This window comes from Mauremys reevesii, linkage group 11, assembly GCF_016161935.1.
Source record: "Mauremys reevesii isolate NIE-2019 linkage group 11, ASM1616193v1, whole genome shotgun sequence".
Lineage (NCBI taxonomy): Eukaryota > Metazoa > Chordata > Testudines > Geoemydidae > Mauremys > Mauremys reevesii.
Window position 1 is genome coordinate 58,852,225 of NC_052633.1, and position 14,073 is coordinate 58,866,297.

General features: G+C 42.1%; 1 protein-coding gene across 1 annotated transcript in view; it reads right to left on the reverse strand.

Annotated features, from left to right (window-relative positions):
- The window catches only part of THSD7B (thrombospondin type 1 domain containing 7B), a 733,398-nt gene that overhangs the window by 547,859 nt on the left and 171,466 nt on the right, over positions 1 to 14,073 (reverse strand). The window lies entirely within an intron of this gene.

Consider the following 14,073-nt stretch of genomic DNA (forward strand, 5'->3'; position numbering starts at 1 on the left):
AAATTCTGAAGAAACTTGGTCATGCTGCTTTTTGAGTTACAATGTCACTAAAATTGCCATAACTTGAAACATTAGCCTTACAGCTCAAAATGTCTTATCTCTGCACATTTGAGCATTCCATCCCCTTGCAAACTAGTATGAAAGAAGTATGAGAAGAAAAATAAGTTGCAATTAAATAAAGTTAAAATTGTTGCATCTAGTTTTCTAGTGCGTGTGCTGCCTATACGTAAAGACATGGACAAGTTTTGCCCTGTAATGGCTGATTGCATGTTAAGAAGACAATGAGTCCTTACACTCTTCACAGCTAACAAAGAGTCCCCTTTAGCTCAAGTGGCAGAAACCTGTGGGTTTGGTGCTGAAGCACCAAGGATCTTGTCCCAGCTTTGCAGGAACATATGATTTATCTAGTAATGTGTGAGTTTATTTGCAGCAAGAGGCTGATTGCAGGTGTCACATCCTGCCCCAGTATCGCACTGAATGGACACCAGTCTGTTGTGAGTGGCCCCAATCACTGGTTCTCACATGCTTCTAAACTCACTGGCTCTTACCGTGACCAGACAGCAAGTGTGAAAAATTGGGACAGGGGGTGGGAGGTAATAGAAGCCTATATAAGAAAAAGACCCCAAAATCGGGACTGTCCCTATAAAATCGGGACATCTGGTCACTCTACTGGCTCTAGATAGACTCTAGTTACTGTTTTTAGCTCTGGGTCATTAGGGCACACTCCCAGGCTCAGAACTTCTGTCCGAGCTCTTCCTGGGGATATAGGATTCTTCAGCCCAGCTGCCGTAGACCCTGAAATCAGTGAATGAAACCTCCCAAATTCTCCCTTCCCCAGCCACTTGCACACACTCCCTCAGGGTTCCACCTGGCTGTGGGCACTCTGGGCTTCTAGTTTAACCCCTTCAGGCAAGGAAGCAAGGAGCACAGGCTTTAGCAAAGGAATTTCTTTGTCATAGCCACTTTAAAGAAACCTAGAGAGAGGCACAGATTGTTGCAAAACAACAAAAGTTCTGCGATGCGCCCTTTAGTCTGATCTCTCCCCTTCTGCAGGTCTAAGGTTTGTCATTATTTCAAACTAAGCAGAATCCCTCCTGCCTTCTCTCTCTCTCTCTCCAGCCAGACCATCTTACATGTGCTGATGGTCTGCCCCAATGCTCAGAGAAGCACCCCTCCCCTTAATTATAGTTTATTTTGTGGTGTGCATATTCTGAGAAGCTGCGGATCCACCAGCCATGCTGGTACCCCTGTGTAGAAAAAAACATTTTCCCTGAGTTTGGGCCAGCAGTTAAGAGACTATCAAAGTTGATGGCTCCAGATTGCTATGGTGACTTCTCAATGATGGTCTATCAACCATGTGTTAAGCATCTTTCCTGGGTAGGTTGGCTATTTGGAAAGCCACTTAATAACTTTGTCCAAGGCAAGGTTGGACAGGTTCTCAGTACAGAATACAAAATGGAAGTCCTAATATAAAATGCAGCTCACAGGCTGATACAGACATATGTGACTATCACAGCAGCCTCACCCAAAAATAATTTTCTGCCAAAGATTGAAGAGATATAGGTCAAGGTGTGTTAGATGTAATTAAAAAAATATGCCAGTTTGAAATTTTTACTAGCACCTAATAGCCCAATGACAGATCAAAGACAGTTAACATTCCAAATGTTCCATATTATGGATTGGGTTGTTAATGGCCATATATATTTATAGAACTGTTCCTGCAAGTTGCTGAGCACTATGAAGAAAAATAGTGTGCTATTAAAGTATGTTGGGAGTTATGGACACTCAGCACCACTCTAAAGTACATTGAAGGATTGGGCCCTAGAAGCCTTGGTTTTTTTACAGGAAAAGTAAAGTATTTGTAATTGCATTCAGATTTTCAAAATATTCTACTGTAAATTTGAAGGTGTCAGGATAGTGTTGTTATTGGTGTCAAACTCCTGACAGATTCAAAGCAACTGTTTGCACTTTGTATTGTTTGTAGATGCATAGAAGTGTTAAGTACCATTGTTAATGATCTTTCTAGCCAAAATTGGCTTGACATTTTAATCTTGACAACATTAATTTCTATTCAATGCACACTCTTTTTGAAAGAAACATAAGGCCTATGTAACAGGAATAAGACTTATTGTTTGGGAAAGCAAAAAACACCATTTACATGGGCCTGATGCTCACTTTTTATGAAGTGTCCATAGACCGAAGAGGCACACAGCATGGATTGGGTACAGGTGGATATGTGCCATGCATCTGGGAAATGGCTTGCATCAAGAGGATGAGTATGGAAGGTATGGCAGGGTTTTCCAGTCTCTGTAGGAGAGAGTTACTGGCTAAGCAGATTGTGCTTGCCTCATCAAGGAATAAGTAGAAAAAGTTATATAGTTTCTGAATTGTAAATGGAGAAGATGAAATATGTTGCTCTTTTAACTACAGAGGGACATTGGGACAAAGTAAGGAGAAAGGTGGAGCCTCAGGGATTCTCAAACTTTTGTCAGAATGACACCATTTTAATGGATTATTGGCTTCTGGGTCTCCAGACAGCAGGGAGGACACCATTTTGAAGAGCAAAATGGTATCCTCTGCACAGTGTGACCTTTTATATATGGCGCATGCGAGGCCACACTGGGCAGAGCAAAATGGTGTCCCTCCATGCATCATGAGCTTGCACACACCGTAAATGCAAGGTCACACTCTGTGGAGCAACATGGCATCCGCACACTAGGAATCACCATGACCCCAACTGCTGATGGCATAACCCTATTTGGGGTCTCAACCCAAACTGTGGGAACTGCTGCACTAGACGGTAGGAAGGAGGTGAGCTGGTATGGCTAGGCCACAACATGTTATAAATTGGAAGATAGTCTATGGGCAGGTTTTCAGCCTATATCAGAAGCATACCTGATACAGGCTGGGTTTAAGAGCATTTCTGGTCCATTGGCTGAAACTGGGCAAAACTCTGAATGACTTTAATGGTACAGGATCAGGCCTTAAGTGCACAGGGTGATATTTTGCACTTTAATGTGATGAATTTTGAATCTCTGAATTTTTATCTGTCTTCTCTAAATTGTTCATTTCCATACATTCAAATGCTGAGGTTTCTTTTCATTGTAACATTCTTTGGTGTACACACATACACACACACACCTTGTTTTAAAGTTAAAGTATTTAACATTAATGTTCAATTTTGGGTCAGTTATAACAGAATGCGTCTTTCCTATGATGCCAACACTTTCACATTCATATTATCATTTTGCAGAATCAGCTCCAATATCAAAGTTAATAGAATCTGACCTGAAGAAAAAAAAACCCACTAATGTGAGTTGTTTCTGACATCAGTGATATAAGTGCTTGAAAAGAGCTGCATTGTAGGCACCTGGTGCAGCACTGTTGTGACAAAATCCGGAGCTCACTTTCTCCAGTTCTACGTTGTCACAAAGTGGTGTTTCTGTGTAATGTACAGGACACCGAGGGGCTGACAGTCAAACAAGGGAGTGCCAGTACAAATGGAAGCATCAGTATAAACGCCACTTGTTTGCTCTATGCTGCCTTAGGGGCAGACAACAAGCCAATTTACCCCCAACAGCAGCCTGGGAATAGGCAGACTGAGAAAACTCAACAGATGAGATACACACTGAAGTGGCTATATCATGCATCCCATTTCTTGTGAGTAATCCACTTGAGCATTACACAGATGGATTGTGATCTCACCAAGACTCCTCAGTAGAATTACAAGTTTATAATGCACAGTTGGGCCTATATTATCCCACATATGCATATAATATATACATGTTTTAATACTGAAACAATATTTTGACCATTTAAAAATTAAACTATTACTATTATATCAGAACATAGCTCAGCATTCATTAACACCTTCAAGAACATTTTGTAAAGGTATTCAATGGTATTTTCAATTACCCGTCACCGATTTAAGGGAACTGTCCTTCAAAGAGCTTATTTAAGGATTATACGAGTGGGCACTATATCAGTGGATGTACTTGATTTTTATGTAAATCTGGGGAAAGTGTGTGAATTAATTTTATAGGGATGGAAATTACTGACCAGTACCTGTATTCAGAGAGGCACTGATCTATTCGGGTGCTATTGGTAACAGGACAAGACACATTATGCTCAATGCATCAGAGAAGGGAAAAGAGGTATGCTTGCTCCTGAGGTATAGCAAAGCTAAGTTAAATTGTTAACCAGCCTCTCCATCTTGAAAGAGGCTGTGGGTGACACAGCATTTTATTGTTTAGTATTTCTTAAGCAATGACTGGGTACTTGGTGCTATACAAGAGCATGAAGTGCACTAATGCAGAGAAAAATGCAGATGGAGGCCACTATAATTCAGAGTACCATAAAACAGTGCATTGTCATGACTTCAGAGAATAAATTTAGTGTTAAAATAAAATATGGTGAGAGTTCTGCAAGACTGATTTTGGACCAAATCCTGGTTTACGCTGTTGCCTCCTAATCAGTCATCTGACAATGTGGACATGTTCCTCCATGGTAGAACTTCTTCCCAGTTGCATAAGAAGAACTTTAGTGACACAAGCAGTTGACCTGCAAAGTGAGTTTAAGACACTGGAACAATAAGCTGAAGAATAGGACTGCAAGAATAGCTTTATCAAAAATTACAGTCATGACTCCCAGGAAATGCATTTTTATCAATAATTTTACAATAAATTTGTTAGTCTTTAAGGTGCCACAAGTACTCCTGTTTTTTTTGCGGATACAGACTAACACGGCTGCTACTCTGAAACCTATTTTTATCACAGGCACTACGAGTGATTGGGATAATTACTTATGATTCTGGTGTATCTCCATTTTACTCAAATGGCAATTATATAGTATTGAGAGTTTATGGTAAATCTCTAAATATTATTGAACAGTTACTGTGTCATTTGTGGCTGTGTTCTGTTGCAGTTACATTATTTGTGCCACAACTGCAGTTTGGTAGAATTAGAAACAAAGGCATGGTTTGAAATTAGTGCAGATAAAGCACTTAAATTTGTGAGATACATAGTGGTAGGAATATAGGATTTGCCACACCCGATCAAACCAATGAGCCATAGGTCTGGTATCCTGCTGCTTACATTTCAAAAAAGGGAAAGCAACAAAAGCCACATTTAAAATCCACCTATTGTCCTGTGCTGGCCAGGGAGAAGTTTCTTCCTTGCTGAATTTGCTGGTTTGCTAGATCACATGGGTGTGTGTGTGTGTGTGTGTGTGTGTGTGTGTGTGTGTGTGTGTGTGTAATATTAAGTCTTTCCTAGGAAGCTGTGCATCACCCTTCAAGCCATGAAAGAATCCAAGTACTGAGCATCTTCTATGTCCACTCCAAGAACATTTGTTAGGGAATTGTTCCAGTAGGTCTTATGCCAACATGTCTCCTCTATTTCTACCTTGTATATGTAGCCCTGCCAAATCCAATGCTGAATTTGTCTTACAGTGTCTGGTTACCTTGTCCCAACAAGTGGTTTAGTAGCCAAGGTGAAAGGAATTAGGTATTCTTTCCCAGTCAGGCATGAGAGAAGGAGTACTAGAGTATTTCCCACCGTGGTCTCACTGTCAAGTGCAGAAAGGACTTCCTGTCCACCTTGAACCTGGGAACTCTTGTCTAGGGCACTGAGTGAGGCAGCACTTTGGACCAGCTTTCCAAAAAATCCTCCTGCTGTCTTCCCAAGACAGCTTCCCCTCCCTCAGTGCCAACTAAAATCAAGGCTGTAGCCAATCTGAAAACAGAGAGCCTTTGGGATTCCTTACCTCTTCAAAGAAGAGTACAGGACAGCCTCTAGCTAGACTGTCAACAGGCTCATAGAGCGGCTTCATGCCTCCATGAAGCAAGATTTGTAAGCACTGGTAAGTGTGTACACAAGCTGCAGGGAAAAACAACCTGTTTGGAGTTCATCTCTTTAGATTAAAGCCTTTCTAGACAGGTGTCATGGTTACTGATCAAGCTGCAATTTAGGCCCCTTTTAGTCCATCTCGAGTGTACCCTTCAGGTGGCAGGCCTGGCTTCCTGCATCTCACTCTGTGAGAAATCTGACTCTGAGAAATCCAACCACTCTTAAGGTATGTCTACACTACGGGATTATTCCAATTTTACATAAACCGGTTTTTTAAAACAGATTGTATAAAGTCGAGTGCACGCAGCCACACTAAGCACATTATTTCGGCGGTGTGTGTCCATGTACCGAGGCTAGTGTCGATTTCCGGAGCGTTGCACTGTGGGTAGCTATTCCGTAGCTATCCCATAGTTCCCGCAGTCTCCCCCACCCATTGGAATTCTGGGTTGAGATCCCAATGCAAAAACAGTGTCGCGGGTGATTCTGGGTAAATGTCGTCACTCAATCCTTCCTCCGTGACAGCAACAGCAGACAATCATTTTGCGCCCTTTTGCCCTGGCAGACGCCATAGCATGGCAACCATGCAGCCCATTTAGCCTTTTGTCACTGTCACCGTATGTGTACTGGATGCTGCTGACAGACACGGTACTGCAGTGCTACACAGCAGCATTCATTTGCCTTTGCAAGGTAGCAGAGACAGTTACCAGCTATAGCACCGTCTGCAATTGGAAATTGGCGATAACGTTTATCAGTCATTTTGCACCATTTGCAATTGGAAACTGGCGATGATGGTTATCAGTCCTTTTGTACCGTCTGCTGCTGTCATGGGTGCTCCTGGCTGGCCTCACTGAGGTCAGCCGGGGGCGCATGGACAAAAATGGGAATGACTCCCCAGGTCATTCCCTTCTTTATGTTTTGTCTAAAATAGAGTCAGCCCTGTCTAGAATATGGGGCAAGTGTACTAGAGAACCAGAGAGCACAGCCGCTCCGGGTCAGAGCCCCAGAGATCCCACAGAAATGATGATGCCATTCTAGGGGGTGCCCCTGCAACAACCCCACCCGTTTCTTCCCTCCTTCCTCAACCCTCCTGGGCTACCGTGGCAGTGTCCCCCGCATTTGTGTGATGAAGTAATAAAGAAGGCAGGAATAATAAACACTGACTTTTTAGTGAGATAAAATGAGGGGGAGGCAGCCTCCCGCTGCTATGATAGTCCAGGCAGTACAGATTCTTCATTAGACATGAAAGAGGGGGGCTAATGGAGCTCAGCCCCCAGTTGCTATGATGAGGATGGTTTTCAATCCTTTTGCACCATCTGCCAGGAATGACCAGGAGTCATTCCCATTGTTGCCCAGGCGCCCCCGGCCGAACTCACCGAGGCCAGCCAGGAGCACTCATGGGATGATGAGGATGGTTTTCCACCATTTTGTACCATCTACCATCAGGAAAGGAAGGGGAGGGGATGCTGCTGGTCAGCGCCGCAGCACCACGTCTACCAGCAGCATGCAGTAGACATACGGTGACATTGAAAAAAGGCGAGAAACAATTTTTTTCCTTTTTCTTTCACGGGGGGTGAAGGGGAGTAAATTGACGAGATATACTCTGAACCACCAGGGACAATATTTTTGACCCTTCAGGCATTGGGAGTTCAGCCAAGAATGCAAATGCTTTTCGGACACTGCGGGGACTGTGGGATAGCTGGAATCTTCAGTCCCCCCTCCCTCCCTCCATGAGCGTCCATCTGATTCTTTGGCTTTCCGTTACGCTTGTCACGCAGCACTGTGTTGAGTCCCTGCTGTGGCCTCTGTCTGGAGATTTTTTCAAATGCTTTGGCATTTCGTCTTCTGGAACGGAGCTCTGATAGAACAGATTTGTCTCCCCATAAAGCGATCAGATCCAGTATCTCCCGTACAGTCCATGCTGATCAGCGCTCCACGCTGGGCAAACAGGAAATGAAATTCAAAAGTTCGCGGGGCTTTTCCTGTCTACCTGGCCAGTGCATCCGAGTTCAGATGGCTTTCCAGAGCAGTCACAATGGTGCACTGTGGGATACCGCCCGGAGGCCAATACCGTCGAATTGCGGCCACACTAACCCTAATCCGACATGGCAATACCGATTTCAGCGCTACTCCCCTCGTCAAGGAGGAGTACAGAAATCGGTTTTAAGAGCCCTTTATATTGATATAAAGGGCTTCGTTGTGTGGACGGGTGCAGGGTTAAATCGGTTTAACTCTGCTAAATTCGGTATAAACGCGTAGTGTAGACCAGGCCTTAGACCAGATCTCTGGGCTGCAGCTGCCCATTTCACAATTGTGTTAACCTGACAGGCCCAACTGAGTTTGGCATATGTAAGCTTTTCCTGTGGGAGCCTGTAACAGGGGCTGATTAATGACTCCAAAACAGCTTCTTCCAAACAAAACATTGATTCTTTCACCCAAAGGTATATAGCACACAAAGCAAAGGATTACACAAACAAACAAAGTCATATCTGCATATTTCTTCTTACCTACACAATCTTTTCCAAGAACCATTTTTAAGCTCCCCTCTGGCCAGCTAACCCCCATCTTTGGCTGGGAGAAGCCGACTCACCTGCTTCAGCATGCTCTCGTCTATGCATCAGCCCAGTCAGTCCAGCTGTCACACAAATGGTTGACAACCCACTCCTCTGCTTCTTTCCTGGGTTGACATCTTTAAGGTTTAGGCTCTCCTTTTATCCTAGGCTTTTTGGTCTGGGAAGAATACAGCTCACCAGACTCGTTGGATCCAAGGCAGGAGTATTCCCGTTATTAAGGATTTCTCCATTGTTTCCTCAAGGATTCTAGGTACACCATATGATAGCACCTTATATCTGTCATTGTTTTGTTTTGTTTTCTGTTGGTTTGTCCCTTACAGTGTCATTTGGTTTAACTCTATGTATTCAGTTAGGATAATATGACACAGATAATTGTATCAATTTATAAGTGGGGATTATATACATATATAAACCACAACAATATAAAAAAATTCAAGTAACTCCCTCATTCTCTACCCCAACTTATAATCAAATTCATGGAGAGAGAGCCCACTCACCCCCCAAAAAACCCAACATATACTCCACAGTCTCTTAGCAGGATTTGTGTCAATTAACCTGTCTCCCTAGTTTGAAGCACTTATGCTCTCACATCACTTGCATAAAGTCATGTAGGGTATCAGAAGGGAATGTTAAATAGAGGCTTAGGTATCACCTGTCTAACGATTAAACCTTGCTATAGTGATGAAATACAGAACCACAAAGATGCACTATGCAGCATAAAAATGGCTACTCAACACCTCACTGAAGATCAACAGAAAATCTTAGCATTTTATGCCAAAATACATCATGCAGATTTCCTGTCCGAGTTACTTTTTTGGGCTTGTTTATCTTGCTAGTAGATACGGCAATACAGACTTAGAATCACAGAATATCAGGGTTGGAAGGGACCTCAGGAGGTCATCTAGTCCAACCCTTGCTCAAAGCAGGACCAATTCCCAACTAAATCATCCCAGCCAGGGCTTTGTCAAGCCTGACCTTAAAAACCTCTAAGGAAGGAGATTCCACCACCTCCCTAGGTAACCCATTCCAGTGCTTCACCACCCTCCTAGTGAAATTTTTTTTCCTAATATCCAACCTAAACCTCCCTCACTGCAACTTGACACCATTACTCCTTGTTCTGTCATCAGGTACCACTGAGAACAGTCTAGATCCATCCTCTTTGGAACCCCCTTTCAGGTAGTTGAAAGCAGCTATCAAATCCCCCCTCATTCTTCTCTTCTGCAGACTAAACAATCCAAGTTCCCTCAGCCTCTCCTCATAGGTCATGTGCTCCAGCCCCCTAATCATTTTTGTTGCCCTCCGCTGGACTCTTTCCAATTTTTCCACATCCTTCTTGTAGTGTGGGGACCAAAACTGGACACAGTACTCACCAATGTTGAATAGAGGGGAATGATCAGTCCCTCGATCTGCTGGCAATACCCCTACTTATACAGCCCAAAATGCTGTTAGCCTTCTTGGCAACAAGGGCACACTGTTGACTCATATCCAGCTTCTCATCCACTGTAACCCCTAGGTCCTTTTCTGCAGAATAGAGTCCTAGCCATTTGGTCCCTAGTCTGTAACTGTGAATGGGATTCTTCCATCCTAAGTGCAGGACTCTGCTCTTGTCCTTACTGAACCTCATCAGGTTTCTTTTGGCCCAGTCCTCTAATTTGTCTAGGTCCCTCTGTATCCTATCCCTTCCCTCCAGCATATCTACCACTCCTCCCAGTTTAGTGTCATTTGCAAACTTGCTGAGAGTGCAGTCCATGCCATCCTCCAGATCATTAATGAAGATATTGAATAAAACCGGCCCCAGGATCGACCCTTGGGGCACATTGCTTGAAACCAGCTGCCAACTAGACATGGAGCCGTTGATCACTACCCCATAGTGACTGTCCACCTCCCACTTGAGCATGACATCTATGATTAGGAGAATGATTTAGTTTCCCGTACATTTGGTCTCTTACTTCTTTGCAGACTGGCAACAAAAATGCCAAATATGTTGGTTATTTTTGTGAACATTGTTCAGTAGAAACTGGTTCAAAACACACAGAACAGTCTTCAGAAGGTAATGCTTTTCAATTAGTATTGTCCTGGGTCATATTTGAACTAATGACCTGGAGGTGTCCTATATCTGGTTCCCATTACATGATACAGAACATGGAGATGCTAAGTGTTAATTTTCACGTGTGGTTATTTTGTCCAAGTTTTTATTTGTTGAGCTGGAAAAAAGGAGGAATTCACGTACACATTATCAGCAGTGTTAATAATTTTTCCCACTTCAGTCATTTTTCTTGGTTCTTTAGACTGGGTTTTTCAACCTCCCACAAGAGTTTGTGCACTTCAATGCTTGAACTGTTCTTTGTAGTCCTGTAGAATAACAAGTGTCCTCCATTAAATATATTTCCAGAACAGAAGTAGTACCCTACTGTAAGTGGGTCCAGCTCCACACTAGAGAAGTGCCATTATTACAAAACTCGCTATAACAGATGCATGGTAAATTTAGATGCAGTATTATTTAGAGGGAACAAGTGATGCACGGAGATTTTCTTTTGATAAAAAAGTTACGGTCTTTCAGCACTCACTGTTCTATCACTGCAGAGTCACAGCTGGGTCAATTTACTAGACTTCCTCAATACTGATAAAGTAAGCCATTACATAGTGGGTGTTTGTGACACTGTACCTCAAAGTAGCACCGTGGAACCCCCATATTCATCACTGTCATAGGATTATGTTTTGTAGAAAGTATGCCTTGTGAGGTATCATTCAAAAATTCTTGATTTCTTGAATTTTAATATGCTGTTAGTTTGTATGTGCTATCACTGTATGTGAAGTTATGAAGTATTGCTATATATGCTACTGAAATATGTTGTGAGGTTGGGAAAGGCCCAGAGCCAGCCTTTCAGTTGCAACAAAGGAGGGCCAGACAGTGTTAATAGGCCATCAAGAAGAATCAACTATTCCAGAGACTTCTCAGGGAAGGCACATATGCAGTGCACATCACAGCAAGGATCTTTCTAGCAGCTGGAAGACAGTATAAAAGAGGGACAGTGACATTATCACTTGGCCTCTCCCCTCCCTCCATCTCAACAAACACCTGGAAGATCATCTGGAAGACAAAGACTTTGAACTAGGGAGATTGGTCCCAGGCTAGAAGGGGGTCCATCTGTGTACTGAGGAACTGTAAGCTGACTGTACCATCTGTTAGGGTGAGGGACTATTTGATTCAAATTTTACTTAGTCTAAGTTAGAAGTTAAATACAAATAATTTTGCAGTCTCTTAGGTAACAAACTTTGATCTCTATGCCTGCTGCTTATAATCATTTAAAAATCTCTCTCTCTCTAGTTAATAAATCTGTTTTATATTTTACCTAAAACAGTATGTTTTGATTGAAGTGCTTGGGAATCTCAGCTCAGATTACAAACGCTGGGGCATGTCCATTTTCCCATGAAGAAGTGGTAAGCTAATTAGTGAGTTTGCACTATCTAAGGGAGTTCATGAGTGGCTAGGAGATCATTTATGTCCCTGCCCATGGATGGCTGTCTAAGTGCAGTGCGGATCAGAGGCTTGTAGCATCACAGTGTGAGGGATGGCCCAGGCTGGTGGGTTTGGAGGTCTCAGGGGTCCCACAGACCAGGCTGTACCCCGGGGACCCCGTCACAGTTATTTTCAAGGATGCAGGATGAAGAGTTCTATGGATGTTATATACTTTTCAGTATAGGAAAGAAGTAGCATGTAGTTCATTTAAATTTTTTTTTAAAGTAATAAAACTTGTTTTCTTACACCACTTGGTTGCCTTTCTACAGCTTATAAGACACCTTTTCCTACTAAGGAAACAGTCTTGTGTTCAGAAGTTTTCAGATTGAAAAGCTGAGAAGACTTTCTTGCTTTGTATTCAACTGTGATCTGTGATTTACTCATATTAGAGTTACAAGAAACTGTACCAAAAGAACAATTAAATCTACAAATTGTACTCAGTAAAGTACAGTAAACACTGTGAATTCAGAATACCCATGAGGTTGAGAGAGATGTTCAGAGAGGGATTGCGCCAGCTTTATATCTTAAAATGGGTATTACATAGCCACAAGAGTCCCCAGTTATGTTAGCATTATTTATACCTTACTGAATCTCATTCCATTTTATATGTTTGGCTTATTCTGGTCACAGAAAATTCTTTTATTATTTACTTATCTAGTGACTAAATGTGCACTATGCACTTCAGAGTAAATAGACATAGTTCTTAACCCAAAGAGTCTGCAATCTCATTTTAAACAAGACGTAGTCAGGGCCAAGGAAACAAGTGTGACAGTAATAAGATACTGTGGTTACTTATCCTTCTTATGCATGGAACTGGATGACTACATTATTTTTAGAATTAAGGAGATAATTTGTTGCTGTCTTTAAAAAAAGAAAGCATTGTAATAAAAATGATCTTTTCCCAAAAAAGGTATCCATTTACTATACAAAGTATCCATATCAGTATCTTTCTATATACAGGTTCCATATATCCCAGCACAATTTCAAAAGTCTCCCAAGAGTATCTGCAAATATGCATGGACTTGCAATCTACTGAGATATCTCTAGTCCTGAACGGGACACAAATAGTATGCCCAAAACACCTTTCTTGAAAGTCCTCTACTTGAGTTTTCTTCCTGGTTCTCTAAATTTTTGTTTCACTTTTCACTTTTCCATTAGTTTCAGGATGCACTATGTCCTCCATGTTCTTCTCCCATAAGCTAATAAGATTTGTCTCATTTTAATGAATTATAACAGCCATGTATTTAATGCATTATTACAACCTGTTCTACTTGGTATGCACTCCCCAAGTCCTTACTCTTTCTCTGCCAACTTAATCTTACTGGTCTCCTGAGAACATTGTGCTTGACATTCCCCAATATTCCCTCTTGCCTCCTGCAACCTACAAGACATAGAGGTGTTAAGACTACTCAGGCCATCCAGTTGTTGTTTTAGTTCCTTATTTTGCTGTGTTTCTGTCTCTAAATTACACTTTAATTCCCTTATCAGCTCCTTCATTTAACTAGCTTGATTACTTAATGCCATGCATGTCTCATTAAGCCCTTGCATTGCATGCATTTCTGCTCCTTATCTCTTCCCTCGGTCTCCAATTCAAACAATTTCCAATGGTCACTTTCATCAATTGTTCCCAATGCAAATAAAGTGGTCCCCTGATCAATAACATACCTTATTAGAACATGGTCAAGCATTTTCTATTTGTTGGCCAACATTCCCTCTTCCTTATTTAACCTAGCACTTCATTTATTCTTACAATATTTCAAGGCCTTTCTTTCTTTGTTACCTATTTTCCCTTAAGGTAGCCAGCTGCAAATATGTCAGGATATGCTATGCACCCAGACTTTGTGACACTCAAAGTCAAAAACCTCTATACTGCCCCCAGTTTATACCGTAAGTGGATCATGAATCTCATTTTCCAAATGATAAGGGGCCCTCTGGTACAGAAGGTTCTGTCCATTTGCTGGATAAGAGGGCCCAAATTCTTTCTGGGAAGAGTTGGAAGGACTGACACCAGCCAGAGCCCAAGAGTGGAGTTGGGGGTGACTTCCGGTACTCTTTAGCATGCATGTTTGTTCTTTTATTGTTTTAATATGTTTTCTCTGTAATGTTATCACCTTAAGACTAAATCTGCTTGCTTATA